Genomic DNA, 21755 nt, shown 5'->3' with positions numbered 1-21755 from the left:
GTTTGAGAGATGAGTATTTTATTAATTTATTTTTATATTATGCGATGCATAATGTCCCTAATAAATACTTAAAGATAATGCACCTAGGCCTGAAAAGTTTAATGGTAAATATGTTAGAGTTTGAATTCAATTTTATATTTTGATGAATAAAGGATCATATTTAAGAATGTAAAATTCATATAAAGAATATTAAGAATGTTTTAAATTGTGAGAAATTTTTGAAAATATTTTGTAAATTTTAGTAAGTGCTGAATGCTAAAATATTTTTCGTTTTAGAACCAATTCTATCCGCGAATTAGCTTTTATATTACTGGGATTTTTACATTAGTTACTCATACCTTGTTCAGATCTATTTGAAAGCGTTATAAATTTCTATATTCTTATTTATTAACAAAATAACATCTCTGTACCAAAATTATAAATATAAAGAAGCATAAGAAAAATTTTTTAGTTAGTGCTCTAATTTTAAAATTGTTCCGTTTTCTCGCCTTCGCATCTACCCTTGTTATATTATATTTGCATTGCAATATTTACTTTCACCTTTTATATACAATATATTAAAAAAAAAGAGAAAATAAAATACTTAGTTTTTTATAGAACATGGTGAAAGAATAAAATTTTTAATAGAATTTTTTTAATAAAAAATGAGTTACTTTACTGTTTACTTATATTACTTTCGTTACCCCTTTACACTTTCCGTAATATTATTCTTATTTTATATTGCATTCAATTATTTTTTGTGTAATAACACGTATAAAAATCTACTATTTTGTAATTCTTTTATATTAAGTAGCAAGGATATCAGCTATGTAAAACACAAAATTACATGTACGCAACCTTGTATATGTACACACAAATGGAATGTTACTTATATGGGTTTCGAATAAATTAAAAATAAATTCACGTTTAATATTATTCTTTAGTTTTAAATAGTTAAATATTTTAATAAAAATATATTCATTTTTAATGCATTTAAAAAAGTTATGAATAAGAAAATAAAAAAATTTTGTAGAAAGAAAATGTTCTATATATTTCCTGAAACAAATAAAATATGATTATAGTGAAGCCTTGATATATGGAATAGGCTAAAATAAAGTCCTGATTTGTTTTCTTCTGTTTTACTGCGAACTCGGCTTCTTCATACAGCGCTCGAATCATGCGGATTTTTTTGTCTGGGGGTTACCCCGTATTGTAGTACTTTTCATATTATTTGGCTTTAATTGTGTCGAAAACCTTCTTGAGGTCGATGAAAAGCATGTATAGTAGTGTTATTCACTTTATTAACTGTTCGACTATTATTCGAAGTGTGTTCCCTTGATCTACACAACTCCTCCTTTAAGTTTTATGCCTTCTAATTTTTTTCTTTTACGATTTAAGATAATTGTTACCAAAACCTTGTATATAGTCCAATTATCCAATTATTTTAGTGAGTCAAGTTGCTATTTTTTGGTAGTTTGATGATAAGGCTCTTCTTCCATGACTGCACAACTCCCTCTTCACTTCAAAGTCGTGATAACTTATTTTTCTCATACGTATCGTCCTTATTTCCACAGTATTTTTAAGTGTTTTTCAATTCAATTCAACTTAATTTAAATGATCATAATGAATTTAATTAAACTTTATAAAAAATATATTTTTCCTTTCTACAAAATCCTTTTATATTTTTTTTCTATAAATAAAATTACAATCCACCCTAGGAAATATGTACTTTTTTGTATTTCTATAATAAAGAGGTGAAATGAAGTGCATGTTTTCTTCTTATAATTGTGTTTTAATGCTGTATAAAATTTTTTGTACTCTTTATTTATTAAATTTAATTTTATTTTCCGTATCCTTATTTCTTGTATCAATATCCAAAAGGAAAGATACCTATAAGAAAGCAAAAAGAAGACAAGAGCAAATTTAATTTTTCCTGTCTATTTTCAACAAATTTAATAAAATAAATTTGATTATTGTCATTTTTATGTGCTAAATATAATCTTACTATCCTTTCATTGCAAATAAACCAAGGAATCAACCTGTGTGATCAAAAGAGTATACAAGATAATTAGTTGTAAGGATATTACATTTCACAGAAAAGTAAATTTTCAAAACAGTACAACATAAGTGTTACAATTTTTAATTTAAGATTTTTTTTTTGACAAAGGGTCCCTTTAAGGGGGATAAATACTGGCCACACTAGTCGTCCATATTTGAGGCTATATGTGGGTGTACTGACTCACTATGACAAATTACAAGAAATAGCAAGAATTGGACAAGGTAGAGTACGAGATCTGCTGTCTACGCCTAGAAGAACACGAAACCGTGGAGCACTTATTGTGTGAATCGAAATGGTGACTCCTGCAATTTATCAAGGGTCTTGATATAGTGCTGATGTAGGTGGGGTTGGAAATCACAAAAATTTGTGTGTGTCGACTTGAGAAGGGCCTAAGGTCCTAGAACAACAGTAGGGAAAAAAAACCTGTCAATAGTCGGCCCTTGGCACTCCAAAATATGGTTCCGGCCAAATTAAAAGTCGCCACTTCTCTCCGTACAAGATCATCAGATTGTTTATTTTCTCCTATGCTGTATTGTTCTGGCACCCACATGAAATTTACAATGTCATGCTTGGCCAGGGCTTCAATTGCATCAACGCATTCCTTTAGCATTTTTAAATCACAACATCAAAAAGAAGGGCTCCAAGAACGCTATCCCTCCTAAGATTTCTTCTGATACACTCCCAGCACACAATTGATGAGGATATATTTCAGCCTGTAATATTGATGGATAGTGTCCAAGGACCTTTGTGATATTTATACCTTCGCCGTTCACGCCCATGCCCACTCCTTCTTCGGTTTTGGACCCATTTGTGCAAAACATCCCAGATCCTCTTATCATACTATAAGCTGATATAGTATGATCTGAAATGAGAAGAAGGGGATAATATGAACATTGCATTTAGTTTCAGAGCAAGTTTGACTTAAATCTGCCAAAATGCAACATATAATGTTGTTATTTCTACCTTCATTTGCGTACTTGAAAAATTTTTAAATATCTGATAAGACAGTACACGATAAGGTTAATAAACTTGCCATAGCGAATATTACACTTTCTTTTTATACTCGTAATATGGTAAAATAGATCTTTGTTAAAGGCTACATTGCATTGCCGCCTATTTAATTATTTAATAATAATTATATTATCAGTGAGTAACCACACAATATTATCTTCTTACTAACGTATATTATATGGTTTTCGTATATACACATTTTAGTACACTAAATCATTTATATATATATATTTGTATATATATGTATATATTATTGTGTTCATACTTGAATTTTTAAGCAAACTTACATTAAACATGAGTGTATACTTAAAATATTTCTTATTTTTTCCATCTTTTTTTTATTTTTTAAGTTTTTCCACAATAATAACAACAGTTGACTATACCGACACCCATACAATATTTAAGGACGTTCTCTGAATTCTCTGTATAATTTTATTTTCAGTATTTCTCATATAGATTTTTCTCGTAACTAAAGTTAAGTATGTGGTTTTCTGTTGACGGTAAATTTACATATAGTATACGAGTACAAATAATATATACAAACATTATTACCTATATTATATAAAAAAATTTAAAATACATACTTTAGTCTTATAAACAAGTAAATGTATAACGTATGTATTTTTATTTATATATATACATATATATATTTACCAAAAAAAAATTATAATATCGTATATATTTTAAATATAAAATATTTAATTCAGTATTTTTGGTTATTTTATTTTTTTTTTTTTTCAAAAAAAAAAAATATTAAAATACAAAATTTTTTCAACTTGAATAAAAGTATAACGGCGGGTGTTGAGTCTGAAAATAAGAAGCGAAAAAAAATAAATGGAAAAAAAATTTAAAATGAAAGCAATAATTTGGAAAAGATATGGGTATATAAATAGAGGGTGGTTTGAAGTAAAAAATTTTCGTTTACATTATGCATCTGGATAGCTCTAAGGACATGAATGTTTTTTTACTTGAATCTATACTTTTTATAGCTTTTTTTTAACATTTGACTAAGAGTCTTGATTGGTTGGCCGGCTGACTTTGCCAGTGGGGCAGGTTTCCCGTACTCCAACTAGCAAAAATGTAGTGTTTACTGCTACTACCCCGTGACCGTCAGGCCATCTTTGAACGTTCGATTACTGGTCGCGTATGTAAACAACCCGGTTATTCATGATATGGCCTCTCTGAGTAACACGGACTTCCTACGGCGGCTTTCTGTAGATCAGCATTAATACTAATAGTAAAATTTTAGAAGAATATGGACTGGATATCAAAGGTTTGTTGATTGAATATTTGGCAGAGACCGATGGATTCAGAGATTCGCCATTTAGACAGATGGTTTCAAGAAATATCTGTTATGGTTTGCGGTGTATAATTGTGTATCAGGGGATTTCATCACCATGTATTTTGATGGCAGGTCGCTTCTTGGGATTTCCTGCCCTTACGAATTCCTAATTATGTATTTTGGTCACAATCTTATTGTAGTTTCACATTCAAATAGGGCCTTCCACTTGCGGTCAGCACACGATAGATACTAAGGACCATACTCGATCGAATGGCAGAACGCAAACCTTTCAAATAAATAAGAAAACTTTTTGTAAAACTCACATTGCTTCGATTCGTCTAAAGCACAAACACTTATTTTATTGAAAATAAATAAACTTTCTTGAAAATTTCTATAAAAAAACACAATGTGTATAAATGTTGTTTGTTAAAATTTCCTGAATATTCCCCATTTACAAAAAAAAAAAAAATTAATGATATCAACAAAGGAGCTGAAAATTGGAGAAAATTAAAGAAATAAAAATAAAAAAATATAAAAATAAAAATAATTTAATTTATTAAAAATATAATATAAAAAAAAATCTTCAAACATATACATGCATTTTATATATTATAATAAAGTAAATAATATATAAGTATATGTGCACCATATAATATAATGTACATACATAATTTATTTTATTTAAATTTAAGAAAATAATACCCAGTTGATAAATTTAAGAACTTAAAGAAGCACATTTACTTACTTATAATGACAAATGAATGACAATAACATGAGCAATGAACGGATAATATGAAATATCATTCTTTGATTAAAAAAACTTAGAATCTGGGTTAAGACTAACGTCCTGGATTCCTGTATTCACATATGTCACAAAAACTTATTATGCACACAGTCATATACCAACTTCCCTGGTCTTGAACGAAAAAATCAACTTTAAAGTTTAGATATCGATATTTTGATCTGCAACAACAAAAAAAAAAAAACAATGTCGGGACAGAGCTGATTCATGGGCCTTGCTGGCTCTTAACTGAAAATTCTTATATTGCATTGCTACCTGGGTTTTCAATATATTAAAATAAAGCAGTCTTAGAACGCAAATAAGTAAAATGTTTACTATACATTTCTGTCTAAATTATACTAATAAAATATACTTATACATATGTATTGTATATAAATGTATTTGTAAATTTTTTTTCTATTTTCTTTTCATTGGAGTTTCAAATTTCATTATAATATTAATTTTGCAAAAAAAAATATAAAAAGTAATTTCTTATTTTAATATAATATTTATGTATTCATGCATATTATATGTTTACAATGCACATTACATATATATATATATATATAGGAGTATGTAAATATATATACATATATATTTTTTTAAATAAAATTATATAAATAAATAATTTTTTTTTTCGCTGATAAGAATAAAAATTTTTTTTTTTGTTTTTTGGTTTTTCTTGTACTCCGACCAAAAAGTTTTTTTAAGAAGGAACATGTTTTTCATAATAAATTTGTGTATTTTATATTGTAAGTATGTATGTATATTATATTAAAAATGTTGTTTAAAATATATTTATAACATAATTTATTACATAAAATTATATACATATTTGCACATACACATACATATAAAATATATCGTGAATAATACATTGATTTCGTTTCTTTTCTTTTAACTTAATTTAAGTTTTGTTATTATGTACATATATATATATATCTATATATATTTGTATGTATATATGTATGTATTTATTGCATTTATTAAATTATATAAACATAAATGAATGGAAAATTTAAAATTTCTTAAAATATTCGACTCGAAAAAGATTTATTTGTTCGAAAAATCAATGGCGTTCAGAAAATTATGAAGCAGGGTTTAACATTTGCTTAAGGTCTCATGACAATTTATCACAACCCTTTGGCACAACCCTTTTAATGCATAGCTGTAAAATAACCGCAGATTGAATGAACACCTGTACATATCCGGTAGGTAGGGTACAAAAGACTTTACCTATTAAGATTAAATCACTTAAAGTGATTTAATTAATGTGATTAACGGGAGATCTTCAAAAAGTCATTACGATTCTCAATTAAGAACATTTTAGAGATTCGAATTTGAGAGCACATAAGTTGCTTGGCGGATCATTGACTTAAGAAAGTGACAGAAAATTTTCAGATGTTTTAGGGATCCTAAAGAGATTTTGTGGAAGTAAGATTTGTAATAGTTTATGTCTCACTATTAATTATTTCGTACTCTTTATGAATGGAAAATCAAGTTCATCATAGTCTCATTTATTTCTGTAGTACTTTAATGCTATTATACTGAAAAAAAATAGCAACAATGAAACTAAAGTAAAAGAAAAATATTAAAGACGACTACAAAAAAGAAAAAGAACACAGGGAGAAAAAAAATGAATCGCGATAAAAAAACACAAAGAAAAAAAATTAAAAACAGTAAAAAAAGAAAAAAAAAATTTATTTATATTAAATGAGAGAGAAAAAAAATTATGTACATTTTTTTTTACAGTTATTCTCTTTTTTTTTCTTAAGAAATTTTAATTAAAAAATAAAATAATAATTTAATGATTTATGTTTAACTTTTTCGTTTAATTTTAAAAATAAAGAAACGAGCAAAATTAAATAAGTAAAAAAAAAAACAAAAAAAAAAGTAAAATAAATGAAAAGTGTATAGGAAAGCAAAAGGTCGCCCGCTGTAAAGCGCGTTTTTTTTTTCTGTACAAGCATGGTAATCAAAATTAACAAATTAATGTACACACGCTTATACACACATACATACTTATTTAATATTTGCATATACATAGGTATTTATAATTATTTTATATAATTATGTATAAGTAATATTTGTACAGTTACCATTGTGTCGAGTATAATTAAGAAATGTAAAATAAAAATATTAAAATTGGAAAAATATTTCACATAAATTAATAAATTTGTTCTTATACATGCATACATACATGTATGCATGTTTGTACATTGTATACTGTAATTTTTAACAATATTTTAATATAAAAAAAAAAAATAATGTTTTCGGTAAAATCGAAGAGCTCAAGAAAATTTTTAAATTAAGCTTCTTCTCCAGTCCAGTTTTTAGATGGAATGACATGGAAATAAATTTTTCGTGGAAGTAAGAGGTCATTCTTAGTGAGGTGACATACTGAAAAACAAAATTATAACCGGTCCTCTATATATAAGAAAAATTAACCCTGTCAGCTTGAATATTATAACAAGATAGTGCATGTTCCAGATGATTTCTATAACAGAAGCGATGAGTTTTAGATGATCTGTGGATTATTAAAGTCCTTCTATCACCATTCTTTTTGAAACAGGACGCCATTTTCAGAAATAAAATTTGAGGTATAGAATTTATTCTTATAAGTCCAAATATTTGGGAAATTAAATTTTATTTATAACCGCATGACCTATGTACATAATTTTGTTTATTTTAGTGTAATAACTATTCTTAATAATTTTTTGTATCAGTCAAACCAATATGCACACCAATTCTATATAATATGCAGATTTGTAGATTTGTACAATGGGGGCAACAGTGCACCGCGACCACGCATAAGGATATTGTGCACAACAATCGAGAGCCATTCTCCTAATGAACTCAAGCAACTTGTGAGGACCAGAAGACCGTAACTCCGCACGGTACCATATATAATATGTAATAACTTATTCTACTTTTCCGATATTTTCCTTTAATTAGATTTTTTTTCCTGTAATGAAGCAATGAAACCTCTACATACTTTAAATTAATTTAACTTATAAAATCATATTAAATTTATAGTCATAAAACCAAAAATATATTCTGTCCTCTATATATAAGAAAAATGATATTTAAGCAATTTCATGTGTATACGTACATATGCGTATGTACGTATAGATTTTCTAAGAAACGCGATTTAATTTTATATCCCTTGTGATAAATTAGAAAATTTTGTTTAGTTTTTTGTTAAATAAATTTATTTTATTGTATACTGCATGTAAGTATATCATAATATTTCTCCATTGAATAAATGAGAAAATTTATGTACAAAAGTTTCGAATAAAATTTTAAATATAAAATATTGGACCCAAAATTTCATATCATATTTTTTTTTTTATTATTATTCAAAAAAACACAATTTTGTAATAAAATTTGTTATACATATGTATAAAAGTTACATTATTCGCTCTATATATACATGATTATGTACATATAATATGTATTTATTGTGCGTCCTTATTACTTGTGATAGAAGAAGAAACGAAACGAATTAAATAAAATTAATTGTGATTTTCTATGCAATCATGCAAACGTAAACATTTAGGTGCGTATATTATGGCTTGGTTGGAGACAAAATGAATTGAAAATTTCTTTCTTAGTGCATTATATAGACATAAGTGCGTTACATAGACATTGTTACTTAACATATCATATACATAAATGCCATTACATTTTAAATATATATAGGTATTATGGTGAAAAATATTTGATTTTCGTAAAATGCATCCTCAAGCACCTTAATATATTATTATACTCGTATGTTGTATTTATAAGGATATTCCGCTTTTGCATTTTTGGTAGAGGTAATAGTAGAAAAGTTGTCAGGTAAGCACCTATATAATATTCAAATAAATATTTATGTATAAGTTATAAATATATTTTACATATATATAACGGAGTCTTAAGTTATAAATTCATAATGCGTGTGTATATATGTATTTATACATTTCGAATAAATAAAAGTTGAATTTTCCATGCACCTATTATATAAAAGGATATACTATAACTTACAATTGAGACATACATACTCATATAAACGCACATACATAAATAGATTTAATTTTCAAAATTATATAGAAATGCAATAATCCCTAAAACTATGCTTTACTCATATGCATCAATAAAAATAATGAACGGTTATACACACACTTAATTTTTTTTTTTGTTTTTTATTTTCTTATTGCATTTTACTTTTATATTTGTTTTTCTCTAACGTATATGCAACAAAAAAAAAAAGGAGAACAGCAGAAATATTTTTTGAAAAAAGGATTTAGTTTTAATATGCCTAGAATATTTTTAGGTATTCTACGGTCATTCTACATATTGCATTTCTTATACTTATATGACTTCAATTTTTTATATATTTTAAAATTCCAATATAACATTATAATATTTTCTTATATATTTTGCATATTTATAGGCGTCGTCATATATATTCTTGTATAATATTACGTGTATATAATTATGTTAACACACCTGAAAATGATTGTTATTTGGCACTTTTTATTTTTTATTCTTTTCCACTCTGTTTTTACTATATTGTATAGTTAGGCTCTAATAAGTAGGGAAGGGATGAACGAATGTGCATATAGAAATGAAGCGAAAAGTGTTTTTCTCGTGAAAATTTGTAAGGACCAAAAGCATTTATACATATACTTTTACATATTTATTATTGTTATACTTTTTTTTTTTTAAATTTACCTTCAAGCGTAAATTGTGAAAATTTTCTTTTTCATCATGATCAAATATTTTGCGTTCCTTCTGCTTTTTGTTTTGTGTTTTTTTTGGTCTTCCATATATTTTCATATAAAGTTTTTTAAGTCCTTTTTCTACTAGATATAGATCCTTGTTATTTTCATGATAACTGTGAAAACTTATAGTTTCAGTATTCTTTCAGATTTCTATATTCTAGGGTTTTGATTTTCTATTTAATATGGGTGGTATATTTTTTGTTTTTCCAAAGCATTGGATATTAGATCTATCTATAAATATATTAAAATATAAATGTCGTAGGTGCATATATTTTATTTGTAGTGCATTTAAAAATATATTTGTATATAGAAACAGTGCGTTATATGCAAATAAATTAGAATTTAAAAAAATAGAATGTGTACACAGGGTGTTGTTATCAAATAATTTTGATTCAGTATATTACAGATCTTATATAAATATGATATATATTAGGGTTGTAGCCTGAATTATTAACAAAAATTGTTTGCGATATGCCATTTATGCCAATTGCTTATGATATGCCACATGGACTAATTAAATTTCTAATAGCATTTGTGTGAGCTGAGCCTCACAAAAATAACAAAATTGCATTGCTACCATGTTATGTTCAAGAAGGCAATATGTAGCTGACAATCCATCATTTCCTGCTCTTGTTCATTTGAATCATCTAAATATCTAATCGAGATCAGTTTCCTTAGGGCACATAAATATGGTTGAGTTAGTGATCTCCTATATTCGCGTTTTGCTTCACATTTCTTACTTTCACTTGCTCATCTATGATCTTTAATAAAATTAACTATACTCTCCTTTTTAATCATAATTAAGTATTGTAATATCTAAATAAACCCTGTACTATATTAAAAAGAAATATAATAGTTGCATTCGATATTTCTTTTCATAAGTCCAGAAATAATAAAACAAGAACATTAATCCCTCTATAATAATATACACGTACGTATATTTAGGTGCTCATTCGCATTAACTATATTTATGCATATGTATATGTGCCTTAAAATGTAGTGCACATATTAGAAGAAGGACAAGGCAATGCAATTTTAAAATTTTGCAAGATATCATTAGAAAAAGGAATTTTTGATGTTTTATTTTTTGTTTTTTCCTTTTTGGTTTACCAATGTTTATGCTAGAAAGAACATCTCTTACATTCACTATTCATATATGTAGGTTGTACATATATAAAATATCTAAATAGAAAAACGTCCAAAGATAGGTGGACTTCATCCTAAAAAAATTTGTTTTTTATTTTTTATGCGTTGTGTTTTTGTGCTTTTTTTTACCACACTTGCATGAATTTGTAATAAAAAGTGTATATATAAGAGCACAAGAACAGATCTTTACGATAGTCATGTTGAAATTGCATTTGAAGAAGAAACAAAAAAATACAATATTGAAGGATTTACGCATAAATGCTATATATAAAAATAAGTTTACATTTAAAATATATTTGTGTATAAGAATATATTGATAAGGCTAGTAATATTAGATCTATTATAAGCAGTCATATGTGTATATATGCCCCGTAAATATGAGTCAAGGAGGCCATGTAGAGGAAAAGAATGATATGAGAAGAAATCAGAAATTTATAAACGTTTATGGAGAGCAAATGGAAAATACCACTTTAATGACATATTATGTACGAGGAATGGGAACGCGAGGGTTATATTTAAAAAGAAAACGTATTAATATTTTTGTGCGAAGAATGTACGTATGTGTATATACGTATGTGTGCATTAGTTGTATTAACTCCATGTGAATGAAAAATTTTTTGTTTTTTTTTTCTTTATTTCACATTCTTTCTAGATTTTAACTGTAAATTTCTTATATAATTAGATCTACATATATTTAAAATATATATATATATCTGTCATATTATGCATATATTATATCTTGTGCGTTACATGCGTGTGTATATTTATATTTATGTAAAAATGAATGACAGTGAATAATATTTTGTTAGTGTGTACCTATATAGTCTTACCTCTATATAAAATGTATGGAATGCCGTGTCTCTATAACAATCTTCATGGTCATATGACAACAGTTTGAAAAAGAAAATTAACTGCAATAAAAATAATAAAATGCTTATGTATATACGATTGAGCATTGTAATGTATGTATGTCTGTATATTTTCTAATATATGTATGTATATTGTATATTAATATTATAAATAAGTAGGTATAAGCGTATGGCGTTAATAGTATGAGGTGCAGTGCAATACACGTTATAATATTATTTTACATTTTCAAGACAAGGTCCTGTATAAAAAAAATTATATATTAACACGTATGGGAATTTAATATTATTTTAATGTTAACGTACAAGTTATTTGCATATATGAAATTTAAATGTTTGTGTGCGAATATTAAAGAAATTTTTGTACGTATAAAAATGAAATTTAATATTCAGAATTCAATTGATTTTTAGACCGAAATTATTTATTCTTTACACATTTTTGTAACAATATGGCGTAGATCTAGAAATTTTACAATAACACTACTTTAAAAATTATTTTTAATTAAAATATGTAAAAAACAAGTTTTAGAAAAATGTATTCCTTTAAAAACGTGGTCTTGATTCAATATGATGTCATATCTGACATATCCTAAAAGTTGATTAATCCAGGCAATGACTAAATTAAACTCCTATATAAATTATCATCAAAATCAATTTAGCCGCAATTGAGATATACGAGTATAGGTATAAACCGACATCTAGCTTAAAGTGGTTTACGAGTAAATTTCGCTTAAATATTAAGCAAAATTTCCTCTAAATTCTCGTCATGTAAAATTTTGTGCCATCATCTATTTAGCTTCAACATTGTATATAACTTATACGTTTAGAGAGTTGAGTCTTAATAACATTCAACTGGATTAAGCATACATATAAGCATAGTAAGCGGATAATTATTTGACTTCGATTTCGTTTAGCTGTCTTCAACACAATTTCCTATAAAATGAATTAAAATTAAATTAGAATTTTTTATTAACTTTTAAAATTTTTAAAAAGTTAGAAGTATTGGAATAGAATTTTAGTTCAATACAATTTTTTTCTATAAAATATTACTATAAATTTTTAATTTCAATTAATTAATTGATTGCATATTTGATTAGAGCCTTTCTATATACATATATATAATATTGGGTATATACCTTTGTAAATTTAACATATAAAACCAATAATATTAAAAATTTTCTAATCAACTTTTATTTACCTCCAATATATATACATACATTATAAATGTACATAAAAATTTCTAACCGGAATTTTATTATATAAATTTATTTTAGAAAAAAAAATGAGAAAATAAATATGTAATGCTGTGTAATAAAATGTCAAACACAAATATAAAATATTTAAATGACGATATAAAAACCAAATTTTGCCACAAAATTCGATTTTATTTTCTAATTTCATAATATTTAATTCAATTTCAATTTCAATTAATTTTATTTCTTTTATATAGTTCCATAATATCTATACAATATTTATTATTTTTCCCCGCCAACGAGACAAGGTGAGGATTCCACCTTTCATTTTTTATTCCCATATATTTTAAATATTTTTCTAAGCACGAAAATATTAGTTTGTATATGGGAATGCTAGGCAATCTAGTCTCTATAATATTATATTTTTTTTTTTTGCATAAAAACAGAATTTTAAATGAAAATGAATTATTAACTAATTTAGATAAACAAAATTAAATTAAATTTTTTATTTATAAATTATATTTCATTCATATTATGTAATTTAAATACGTTATGTTGTGTTATACATTTGAAATACTGCATAGAATATAACATTACTATTTAGGTTGTCTTCATGTAAATTGTTTACAAATATAACTGTGTTTGCTAGTATTTTAAATTTTATAATAATTATGTATATAATGTGAAATTATAATATATTATGATTGTATAGGTTAATGGCGAGAACGGAACATCTCAATTTGTCCTGTTTGAATAAATAAAAAATTGTTCGCTTCTATATAGGCAGAGAGCCATTACTGTTTATTTATTAAAATTTAATAAAATTAATTTATTTCAATATTTAAGTTGTGCAGTTAACAGAAAATCAATTGAATTGAAATTTTTTTTGTTTTTTGTATTTTCAGTATCGAATAATTGAATATCAGATGAATTTGAAGTTGAAATATTTGGAGCTTATATTATTATCACAAATTACTGATAGTGCCTTATGAGATGACTAAGAATATTAAATGAAGTAAAAAATTCAAATATAGTAGACGATGGCTCTATTCGGTAAGTCAATAAAAAAATAATCTCTTAATATAAAAACTTATTAATTAAGCTTTAATTTGCGTTACGATTTGAATTTCTTTTGAAAGATGGGACCTTAAAATATCTGATGACAGATGTAATCCCAATGATTTTTATGCTTGCGATTATAAGCCTACTAAAAGTGATTACAAGTCTACTGAATGTACAATATGTACTTCTTCTAGTGGAATAGTCTGTACAAATATTTACGTAAATACCTGTACATAAGCTCTAACAATACACATATATTTCAATTTGCCTCCTTTTGAAAAATAACGCAAAAGTTTACAACATTTAGCTAGTTTTACAGCTCTGAAAAAGAGCAGAAAAATACAAAGTGAATTTAATTACTTATTTATTATTTTTAATAATGTTATACGAACTTTGTTTGAAACTACTACTTATAATAGTTTTTCTTTAATCTTTCAACCGAAATAGTTAACTTTTATATACGTATATGAAATGCTTTTAACTTTTACATAAAAGTCTGCTCTCTGCATATGAAAAACGAACAACAAAATTTCCACTTTGAAATTTAAATTTTTTAAACTTTTCATAAAGGCCTTTCTCTTTCTATCTCTCTCTCTCTCTCTCTCTCTCTCTCTCTCTCTGTGTATGGGGATTTCTCAAAGAAACTCAAGTGTAAAGATTGCTTAATTGTGAAAATTAACCTAATTTTAATATACGAATTTATTTGAATTGCCATTTTATTTTTCTTCATTTTTAAATTAAAAATAAAAATTAATTTTTTTCCCTATAAAATTTTTGTTTGGGATTTAAATAAATAATGTGTCGCGTGAATTTGATATTTTTTTATAAATTAATATTAAATATGTGTGTAAGATTCTGGACAAATATATAACTGTTTTTTTTATCTATTGTACTTCATAGGGAAGCGACAACATAAGTCCAAAATGAAAATTTAAATGTTATAGCAAAAGCCGCTATTTTAATTTCAGAGAATTTTTTAAAAGAATTTAAGACGAGAATACACATTTGTAAACAGCTGGAAAAATTGATAACCAAATGAGACGATAGTCAAAATTAATCTAAAATATTTGTACCTCATTAAATTTTTACACCTGATGATGAGGACTTTACTCCTAATACTTTTCTAATAAATGAGGCTTAACTACCCCAAAAGTATGCAATAAAATACTAATTGCCTATAAGTATGTAATGTACTTTATAGAATTAACATAGTAGTAATCATGTTAATTTTCAATAAATTTTAAATATTGTTTTTAACGCCGGTTTGTATAAAACGAGGGAGTTAAAGAAATCCGAAGATGTATATAAGTTGAAAGCTCTTTTATATGAAAACTTTCCTTTTTTAACCAATTGACTTCCCCGAAATTAACTCATTTAGCTCTGATTGAATTTGGAAATAATTTCTTTGATGAGTTGTAACAAACAGTAACTCCAGTATAGTTTTTATAACGAGAAAACATAATTGTAGTAACTATTCAAATAACTTAGTCATTCTTACACGTTTTCGCATACACCTGTATGATTAGCATTATTTCTTTTTCGTGAACATATACATACATGGAAGTCTACAAGCATATCTTGTATGTCGCTTTGAATAGTTAAACAAAAGATAAACTTTTTCCAAATATGCAAATCAGTTCATCTCCATTTAATAGTGCACGGAATCTCGCTGTTTATATAAAAAAAAGAACAAATAAACACAAAGAGTTATAAAAATTGTTTTAGTAGTAAAAAAAAAAATTCTGTTTTGTTTCTGCACAAATTTACTTAATAAATTCTCGGCAGTAGCAAGCTATTCAAGTCAGTTGACTATTTAAATAACGGATATGATTTCACTGAAGTGTGTAGGTCTCCAAACATATCTAAGATCAAGTATTTTTTAGGTATTTTTGGTCTTTGTCCGTCTGCCGTTTATTGTATTCAATTTTGTCTATAAAATGTGCTTCCGGCCAAAATACATACCCTTTGGGATGTGGTTTTCCTCTTCAGGATTTTGAAGAAACATCTTCTTTTACATGAGCTGCGATTTCTCGATTGTTGCAAGCTGAACTTGCCTTTAGTTCAACACATATAGCTTCGATCCTTTGCCGATTATTAAAATCGTATTTACTGTTATACTTGAATATTAAAAGACCATTCTTACTAAAATTTAAATCGGAATGATATTCCAAATATAGTGACATATTGTTTCATTAAAACTTAATCATAACAGCCGACAGCGCGTATAAAAGAATAATTTTATATGCGGTATATGCGATTATATAATAATTATTTTCATAAGTATGAATTTTTTATATGTTTTCTTATGTTATATAAGTGCATGTACAATATGCATTTACTAAAAAGCCGGATGATCCCAAATACTTTTACCACATAATTTATGCCATCATAATAAAAATGTATACCAATGCTGTTTTGGGACTTTGGGTGCATATCATAATATATGCAAACGCGAATACACCATTGAATAACAGAAAAATGTTTGTTGAAAAATTAAATGGTGGAATGAAAAATTTTTTGACGGTGCAATGGAAATTTTCAATGAAAGTGAAAATAAAAAAGTGAAATGTTATAAAGGACCTTTAGATAACACGGGTACGATAGAAGGATATGAAAAACAGGATTTTTTTTTCTTTTTTTTTTTTTTTTTGTTGCAGCTCGAATTTCGAGTGTAGCAAAGTTGAAAGAAGTGAAGTTTTTTTGCTGATTTTTTTTTATATTAAAATTGCTTTAAGGTTTTATAAATTTAATATATGAGCATACATAGGTTATTTATGTTGTTTAATTAGTATACGTCATACAAATAGAATTAATACATATAGGAATTGGAGTAAAGGAAGTTCTAATAAAAATTAATTTTAGATTCAAATGGCAACCAGGGAATTTACGGTAGGATTCATTAAAGGTTCAAATTTCGAAAATTAAATAAAATTTTAATAAATAAGAAAATCTTGCAATTCATTGAGTTACAATCTTAACCATTTCTCGAATTCTGTACCGGATTGAATACATCGAAGGGTAGCACAAATAAGTAAGTGTTAAGCACATTTTTCAAAATACCAAAATAATTATTTTTCAATTACCGGTGAGAAGCCGTACATAAACCAAATTTCTCCTAAATTTATGCAATTAAATATGATAATAAGGGAAGCTATGTGAATGCTAAATTTTCATCTCAAGAATTATTATTTAATTTCTTTTACAAGAAAATTTTTCAAAAATTATTTAAAAAAATTCAAATTTTTATCTAAAATTAACCATTATTTTTAATTTAATTAAAACTTTCATATACAATAATTTGCAATTCATTATACCATTACTAATAATATTTTATTATTACCGTTATTTATTATAACAATATTATTTTATACATTTATATATTCAAATGTATATAATATATTATACCGTAATTACAATATATAATACAAAAATCCTAAATTTCATATGTTTGAATTTGACGCACGCATATGCTATTAGTGAATAAATATAAAAAGTATATCTAGAGTATAGAATGAGAAATAAAATAAAATTTACAAAATTTAATTCAATTTATAAATAAATAATTTATTATTTATCTCATAAGCATACAATTGTATATAAAATATAAGACTACGTATATACGTTCGGATTTCTTTATCTTATATGTGCAATATGCTCCTATATTTATGCTATAAGTATGGTATTCAAAATTTTTTGTATATTACATACATTTTAAAGTTAATTTTATGAATACGAATATTTGTATCCTTTTTATATTCGCTAAAAGTTACTTATATACTATACGCGTATAATATGAAGCCGTATATTAATATATATATATTAAAATATGTACGTGAACGTGTTCTTTATATTATCAATTATGTATGTACGTGCAATTTAAGTATATAAGCGTGTCTATTTTTGTTATTACGTCTGTATGTTAATTTTTAAAAAATTTTCATTTTAAAAAAGAATATAAAATTTCATATTATTTAAATAGACTTATGTAATAAAATTTTATTTATTATTTTAATGTATACTTACATATATGTACATAAATACCCATTATATAAATACTTACATATCACGTTCATTGTTCAAATGTAAAAGATGAATATTGAATGGTTTATTTGCCTTTAGGTTTAGTTTTTTTTTGTTTTAGTTGTTGTTGCCAGCGAATTTCCAAATTTTTACTTGATAGACTTTCTTTTAAGAGCTTGTCAACAAATGTATAGAGTATTTCGTTTGTGGCATATTAAATGGTAACCTCAAAATTATGTCGCAATGCTCTTCAACTGTACATTAAATTAGAAAGCATATACAAAAATTTCAGAACAGTACTTTAGTCTTCTTTAGATTATTCTGTATTTTTATTTTGGATTTTCAATTGCTTTCGATTTATTTTTGTTTTAAACTAGCTAGCTACTTTTAAAAACATAAATGCAATTCAAGTTTTACAAAAAATAAAATTGCATATGTAATAGGCGTTAAATAATTTTTCGAAAATAAAATATACATTTTAATAAAATTCAAATAAAATTTTCAGGGGTCACCTATAATGTGTCAATAATTTTTATAGAACTCAGTCCGGGTTACATAACGGTATTAGGTCATTCTTGGGCTTTTATTTTCTTTATGCATAGAGAAAAAATCTTAATAATTATGAAGCCTTTTTATATTCTAAAAGAGGACAAGTTTTTGTTAAAATTAAAAAATTTTTCAAAATGCTTTTGTTTTTTTTTTTTTAATTTGTGAAACTGTTGTACATTCAATATTTTTTATTGTAATATAAATCCTTTTTTAGTGCAAATAATTTTAAAATGAAAAATAATTTATCACCACTGAGTTTTAGAAAGAAGAAAACTTAAAAAACAATGGAAGACCAAACATGTTTTTTCCTCTTGGACGTACAAATTTTATTCCTATACATTATTAAATATATCCTTATATGCATTTGCACATGGGTACACAATTATTCTTAATAAAACGAAAAAAGGAAAAAGCCAGAACCTAATCTAAAAAGGATATAAGAATTTTTGATTCTTCAATTGCTATTTTGCTTGTATTTTTTTTTTGTTTTTCTTTTCCAATTTCTTGTTTTTTTTTATACCAATCAAATGAAAAATTCTTTCTTTATATTATAAATATACGAATATATGTATATATATTTTATTAATGCGTTTGCACACACACACACATACACGTCTATATAAAAAACATTTCTAATTAAAGGCGCTCTTTACTATTAAAAATTTTTATATATGTTTTTACAATGAGAAATTGGTAACGTTCATAATCTAATATTTTTTCTTCTAATTCTAAAAATTCTGTTTGTATATTTAAGCACATTATGTACATATATAGAAATCCAAAATGTACCCGCATATGCCTAGACATTTAAGACCGGAAATTTTATAACCAAATGAAAATGAAAAGAAACAAAAATAATTTTGCAAATATTTATGTGTATGTAGCCTAAAATGCACAATGATGCTATGTATGTATGCTATTAGCTTTGTTCCATACAAAAAATTGCATATAAAAAAGTGCCGAGTCGATATGCAATAATCATCGCAACGAAAAAAAATTTTTTAAGTTTTTATATTAGAAACGCACATAGATATGCAAATGAAAAATTGTATTTTTTGACCTTTTTCCGTTGCTTATATAAAAATATTTTGCTTATAGAATATCATAACAAAGTTTTAAGTATATTGTGTGTATGTTAGTTGTGTTTTTTTTATATATGTTAGGTTTGTTGTTTTATTTTCTTAGGAAAAATTTTTGAATTTACATATCATGTACATACGTGCATGTATATGAAAGTTTAGTTTTCAGAGAAACACATAAATATCATAAAAAAAATTGATACAAGGTGTGCAGTTATATATGATGTAGGCTTGATTACGCTAGAAATTAGTAAATACCGGGATTAAGTTGCGGGCTGTTGTAATAATTATATAGATTCAGTAAAGATTCTTGGTATAGATTTTATTTTATTCCCCTCCCTTTTTCCTTCTGTCTGCTTGATCTTCTTAAAATTCTCACTTCATTCTTCCTCCACTTCTTTCTGTTTCTCTTCCTCTTCTTGTTCTTTCTATTCTTGCGAAACTTTTTAACTCACGTTTTCTTTTAATAATTTGTTTCTTCTTCTTTTCTTTTTTTTTGTTTTTCAGGTTTTTTTTATAATGTTTTTCTTTTCTTCTTCACCTTTTCCTTCTTCCCCTTCCTCCTCCAATCTCTCCATCTTCTTCTTTTTCCTTTTCTCCTTCTTCTCCTTCCTCTTCCAATTTCTCTGTCTTTTTCTTCTTTTTTCCTTCTTTCTTCGTTTCTTTTTCTAATTCGCCCTTTTTTCTTTTTCTTTCAGTTTTTTTGTTCTCTTTCTTTTCTTTGTTTTTCTAATTGTTCCGTTTTTCTTCGTCTTTTTCCTTTATCTTCTCCTTCTTCTTTCAATTTCTCCATCTTATTTTTCTTTTTCTTTTTTTTATCAACGATTTTTCCTTTCTTCTTCTTCCAATTCTTCTTTTCCTCTTTTTCTTCTTCTTCTATCGCTTTCTTCCTCTTCTGTTTTTCATCTTCTTCTTTTACGTCTCCTTCCTTTTTCTTCCTTCTTCTTCTTCCTTTCTTTTCTTTTTCTTCTTCAACTTATTCTTTGTTTTTCTTCTTCCTTCTTCTCCAGATTCTTTTTTACCTTCTTTTTTTCTTCTTCTACTTCTTCTTGCTTCTCTTTCGTCTTCTTTTTTTGACTATGCTAAAATTATTGTGTGTGCGTAATGCGTTTGTAACCCCTTATAAATTAAGAATATAAAATTAAAATAAAAGAATAAACAAGCCTGTTCCTTTTTTTATTGAACTATCTTTTATATTTTACTATTGATTGTTATCTTCTTTTTTCTATGTCCATTTCACTATAATATGTTACATAAATTTCTATACATTAATATACAAAATAATAAAATGCATCTCCACTTGCCTCTATATAAATATAGTTTCTTTAATATTAATATCACTATTTTATTATTATTGCAAAATAAGTAAAAACAAAAATTCTCATTCTTTCCTTTATTGAATTTTGAAAAAAGAAAAACAGTGTGTGCGGTTAAATAAAATCCAACAATTTGAGATCCTTTATAATTACATACATATATACTTGAATAAACATAAAAATTATGGGTAGATATTTAAAATATACCAGGATATGCGTTGTTTTATTCAATATTACTTATTTTATCTTGATTCTAATTAAACAAACACACAAACTTATATTATATATTAAACGTGATCATATCTATAACCCGTTATATCACAATAAATTCAACTTAATTTTACGTATACTTTTATTCAAAGAAAAATAATAAGGGAAAAACATAAAAGAACACCAAAATAAAAAATTTTATTTTTCTTTAACTTTTGGTATAAAATTCTCACATTTTTATATAGTATATAGGAGTGCATAATGTGAACGCATTTTATTTCGCATAACATAGTTGATAAGTCTATATACACACATGTACCAAGAGTTTTATATGTATATATATATAAAACTTAATGAATTAGTACATCAAATATCCGGCTCAAATTCTCAAATATTTAATATTATAGAAGCGAATGTTCTTATAAAATTTGTTTTT

The 21755-nt window shown here is 25.5% G+C and overlaps 1 long non-coding RNA gene across 1 annotated transcript in view; it reads left to right on the top strand.

The window, feature by feature from the left end:
• LOC129606916 (uncharacterized) overlaps nt 1-21755 on the top strand; it is a 73937-nt gene that overhangs the window by 14013 nt on the left and 38169 nt on the right. Inside the window, exon 2 of the long non-coding RNA XR_008696782.1 lies at nt 13989-14136. This is a non-coding gene — a long non-coding RNA (uncharacterized LOC129606916). The remainder of the gene's footprint in view (nt 1-13988; nt 14137-21755) is intronic.

Source organism: Condylostylus longicornis, unplaced genomic scaffold, assembly GCF_029603195.1.
Source record: "Condylostylus longicornis isolate FDR11 unplaced genomic scaffold, ASM2960319v2 ptg000022l, whole genome shotgun sequence".
Taxonomy (NCBI): domain Eukaryota; kingdom Metazoa; phylum Arthropoda; class Insecta; order Diptera; family Dolichopodidae; genus Condylostylus; species Condylostylus longicornis.
This window is presented reverse-complemented; position numbering and strand designations above follow the sequence as displayed.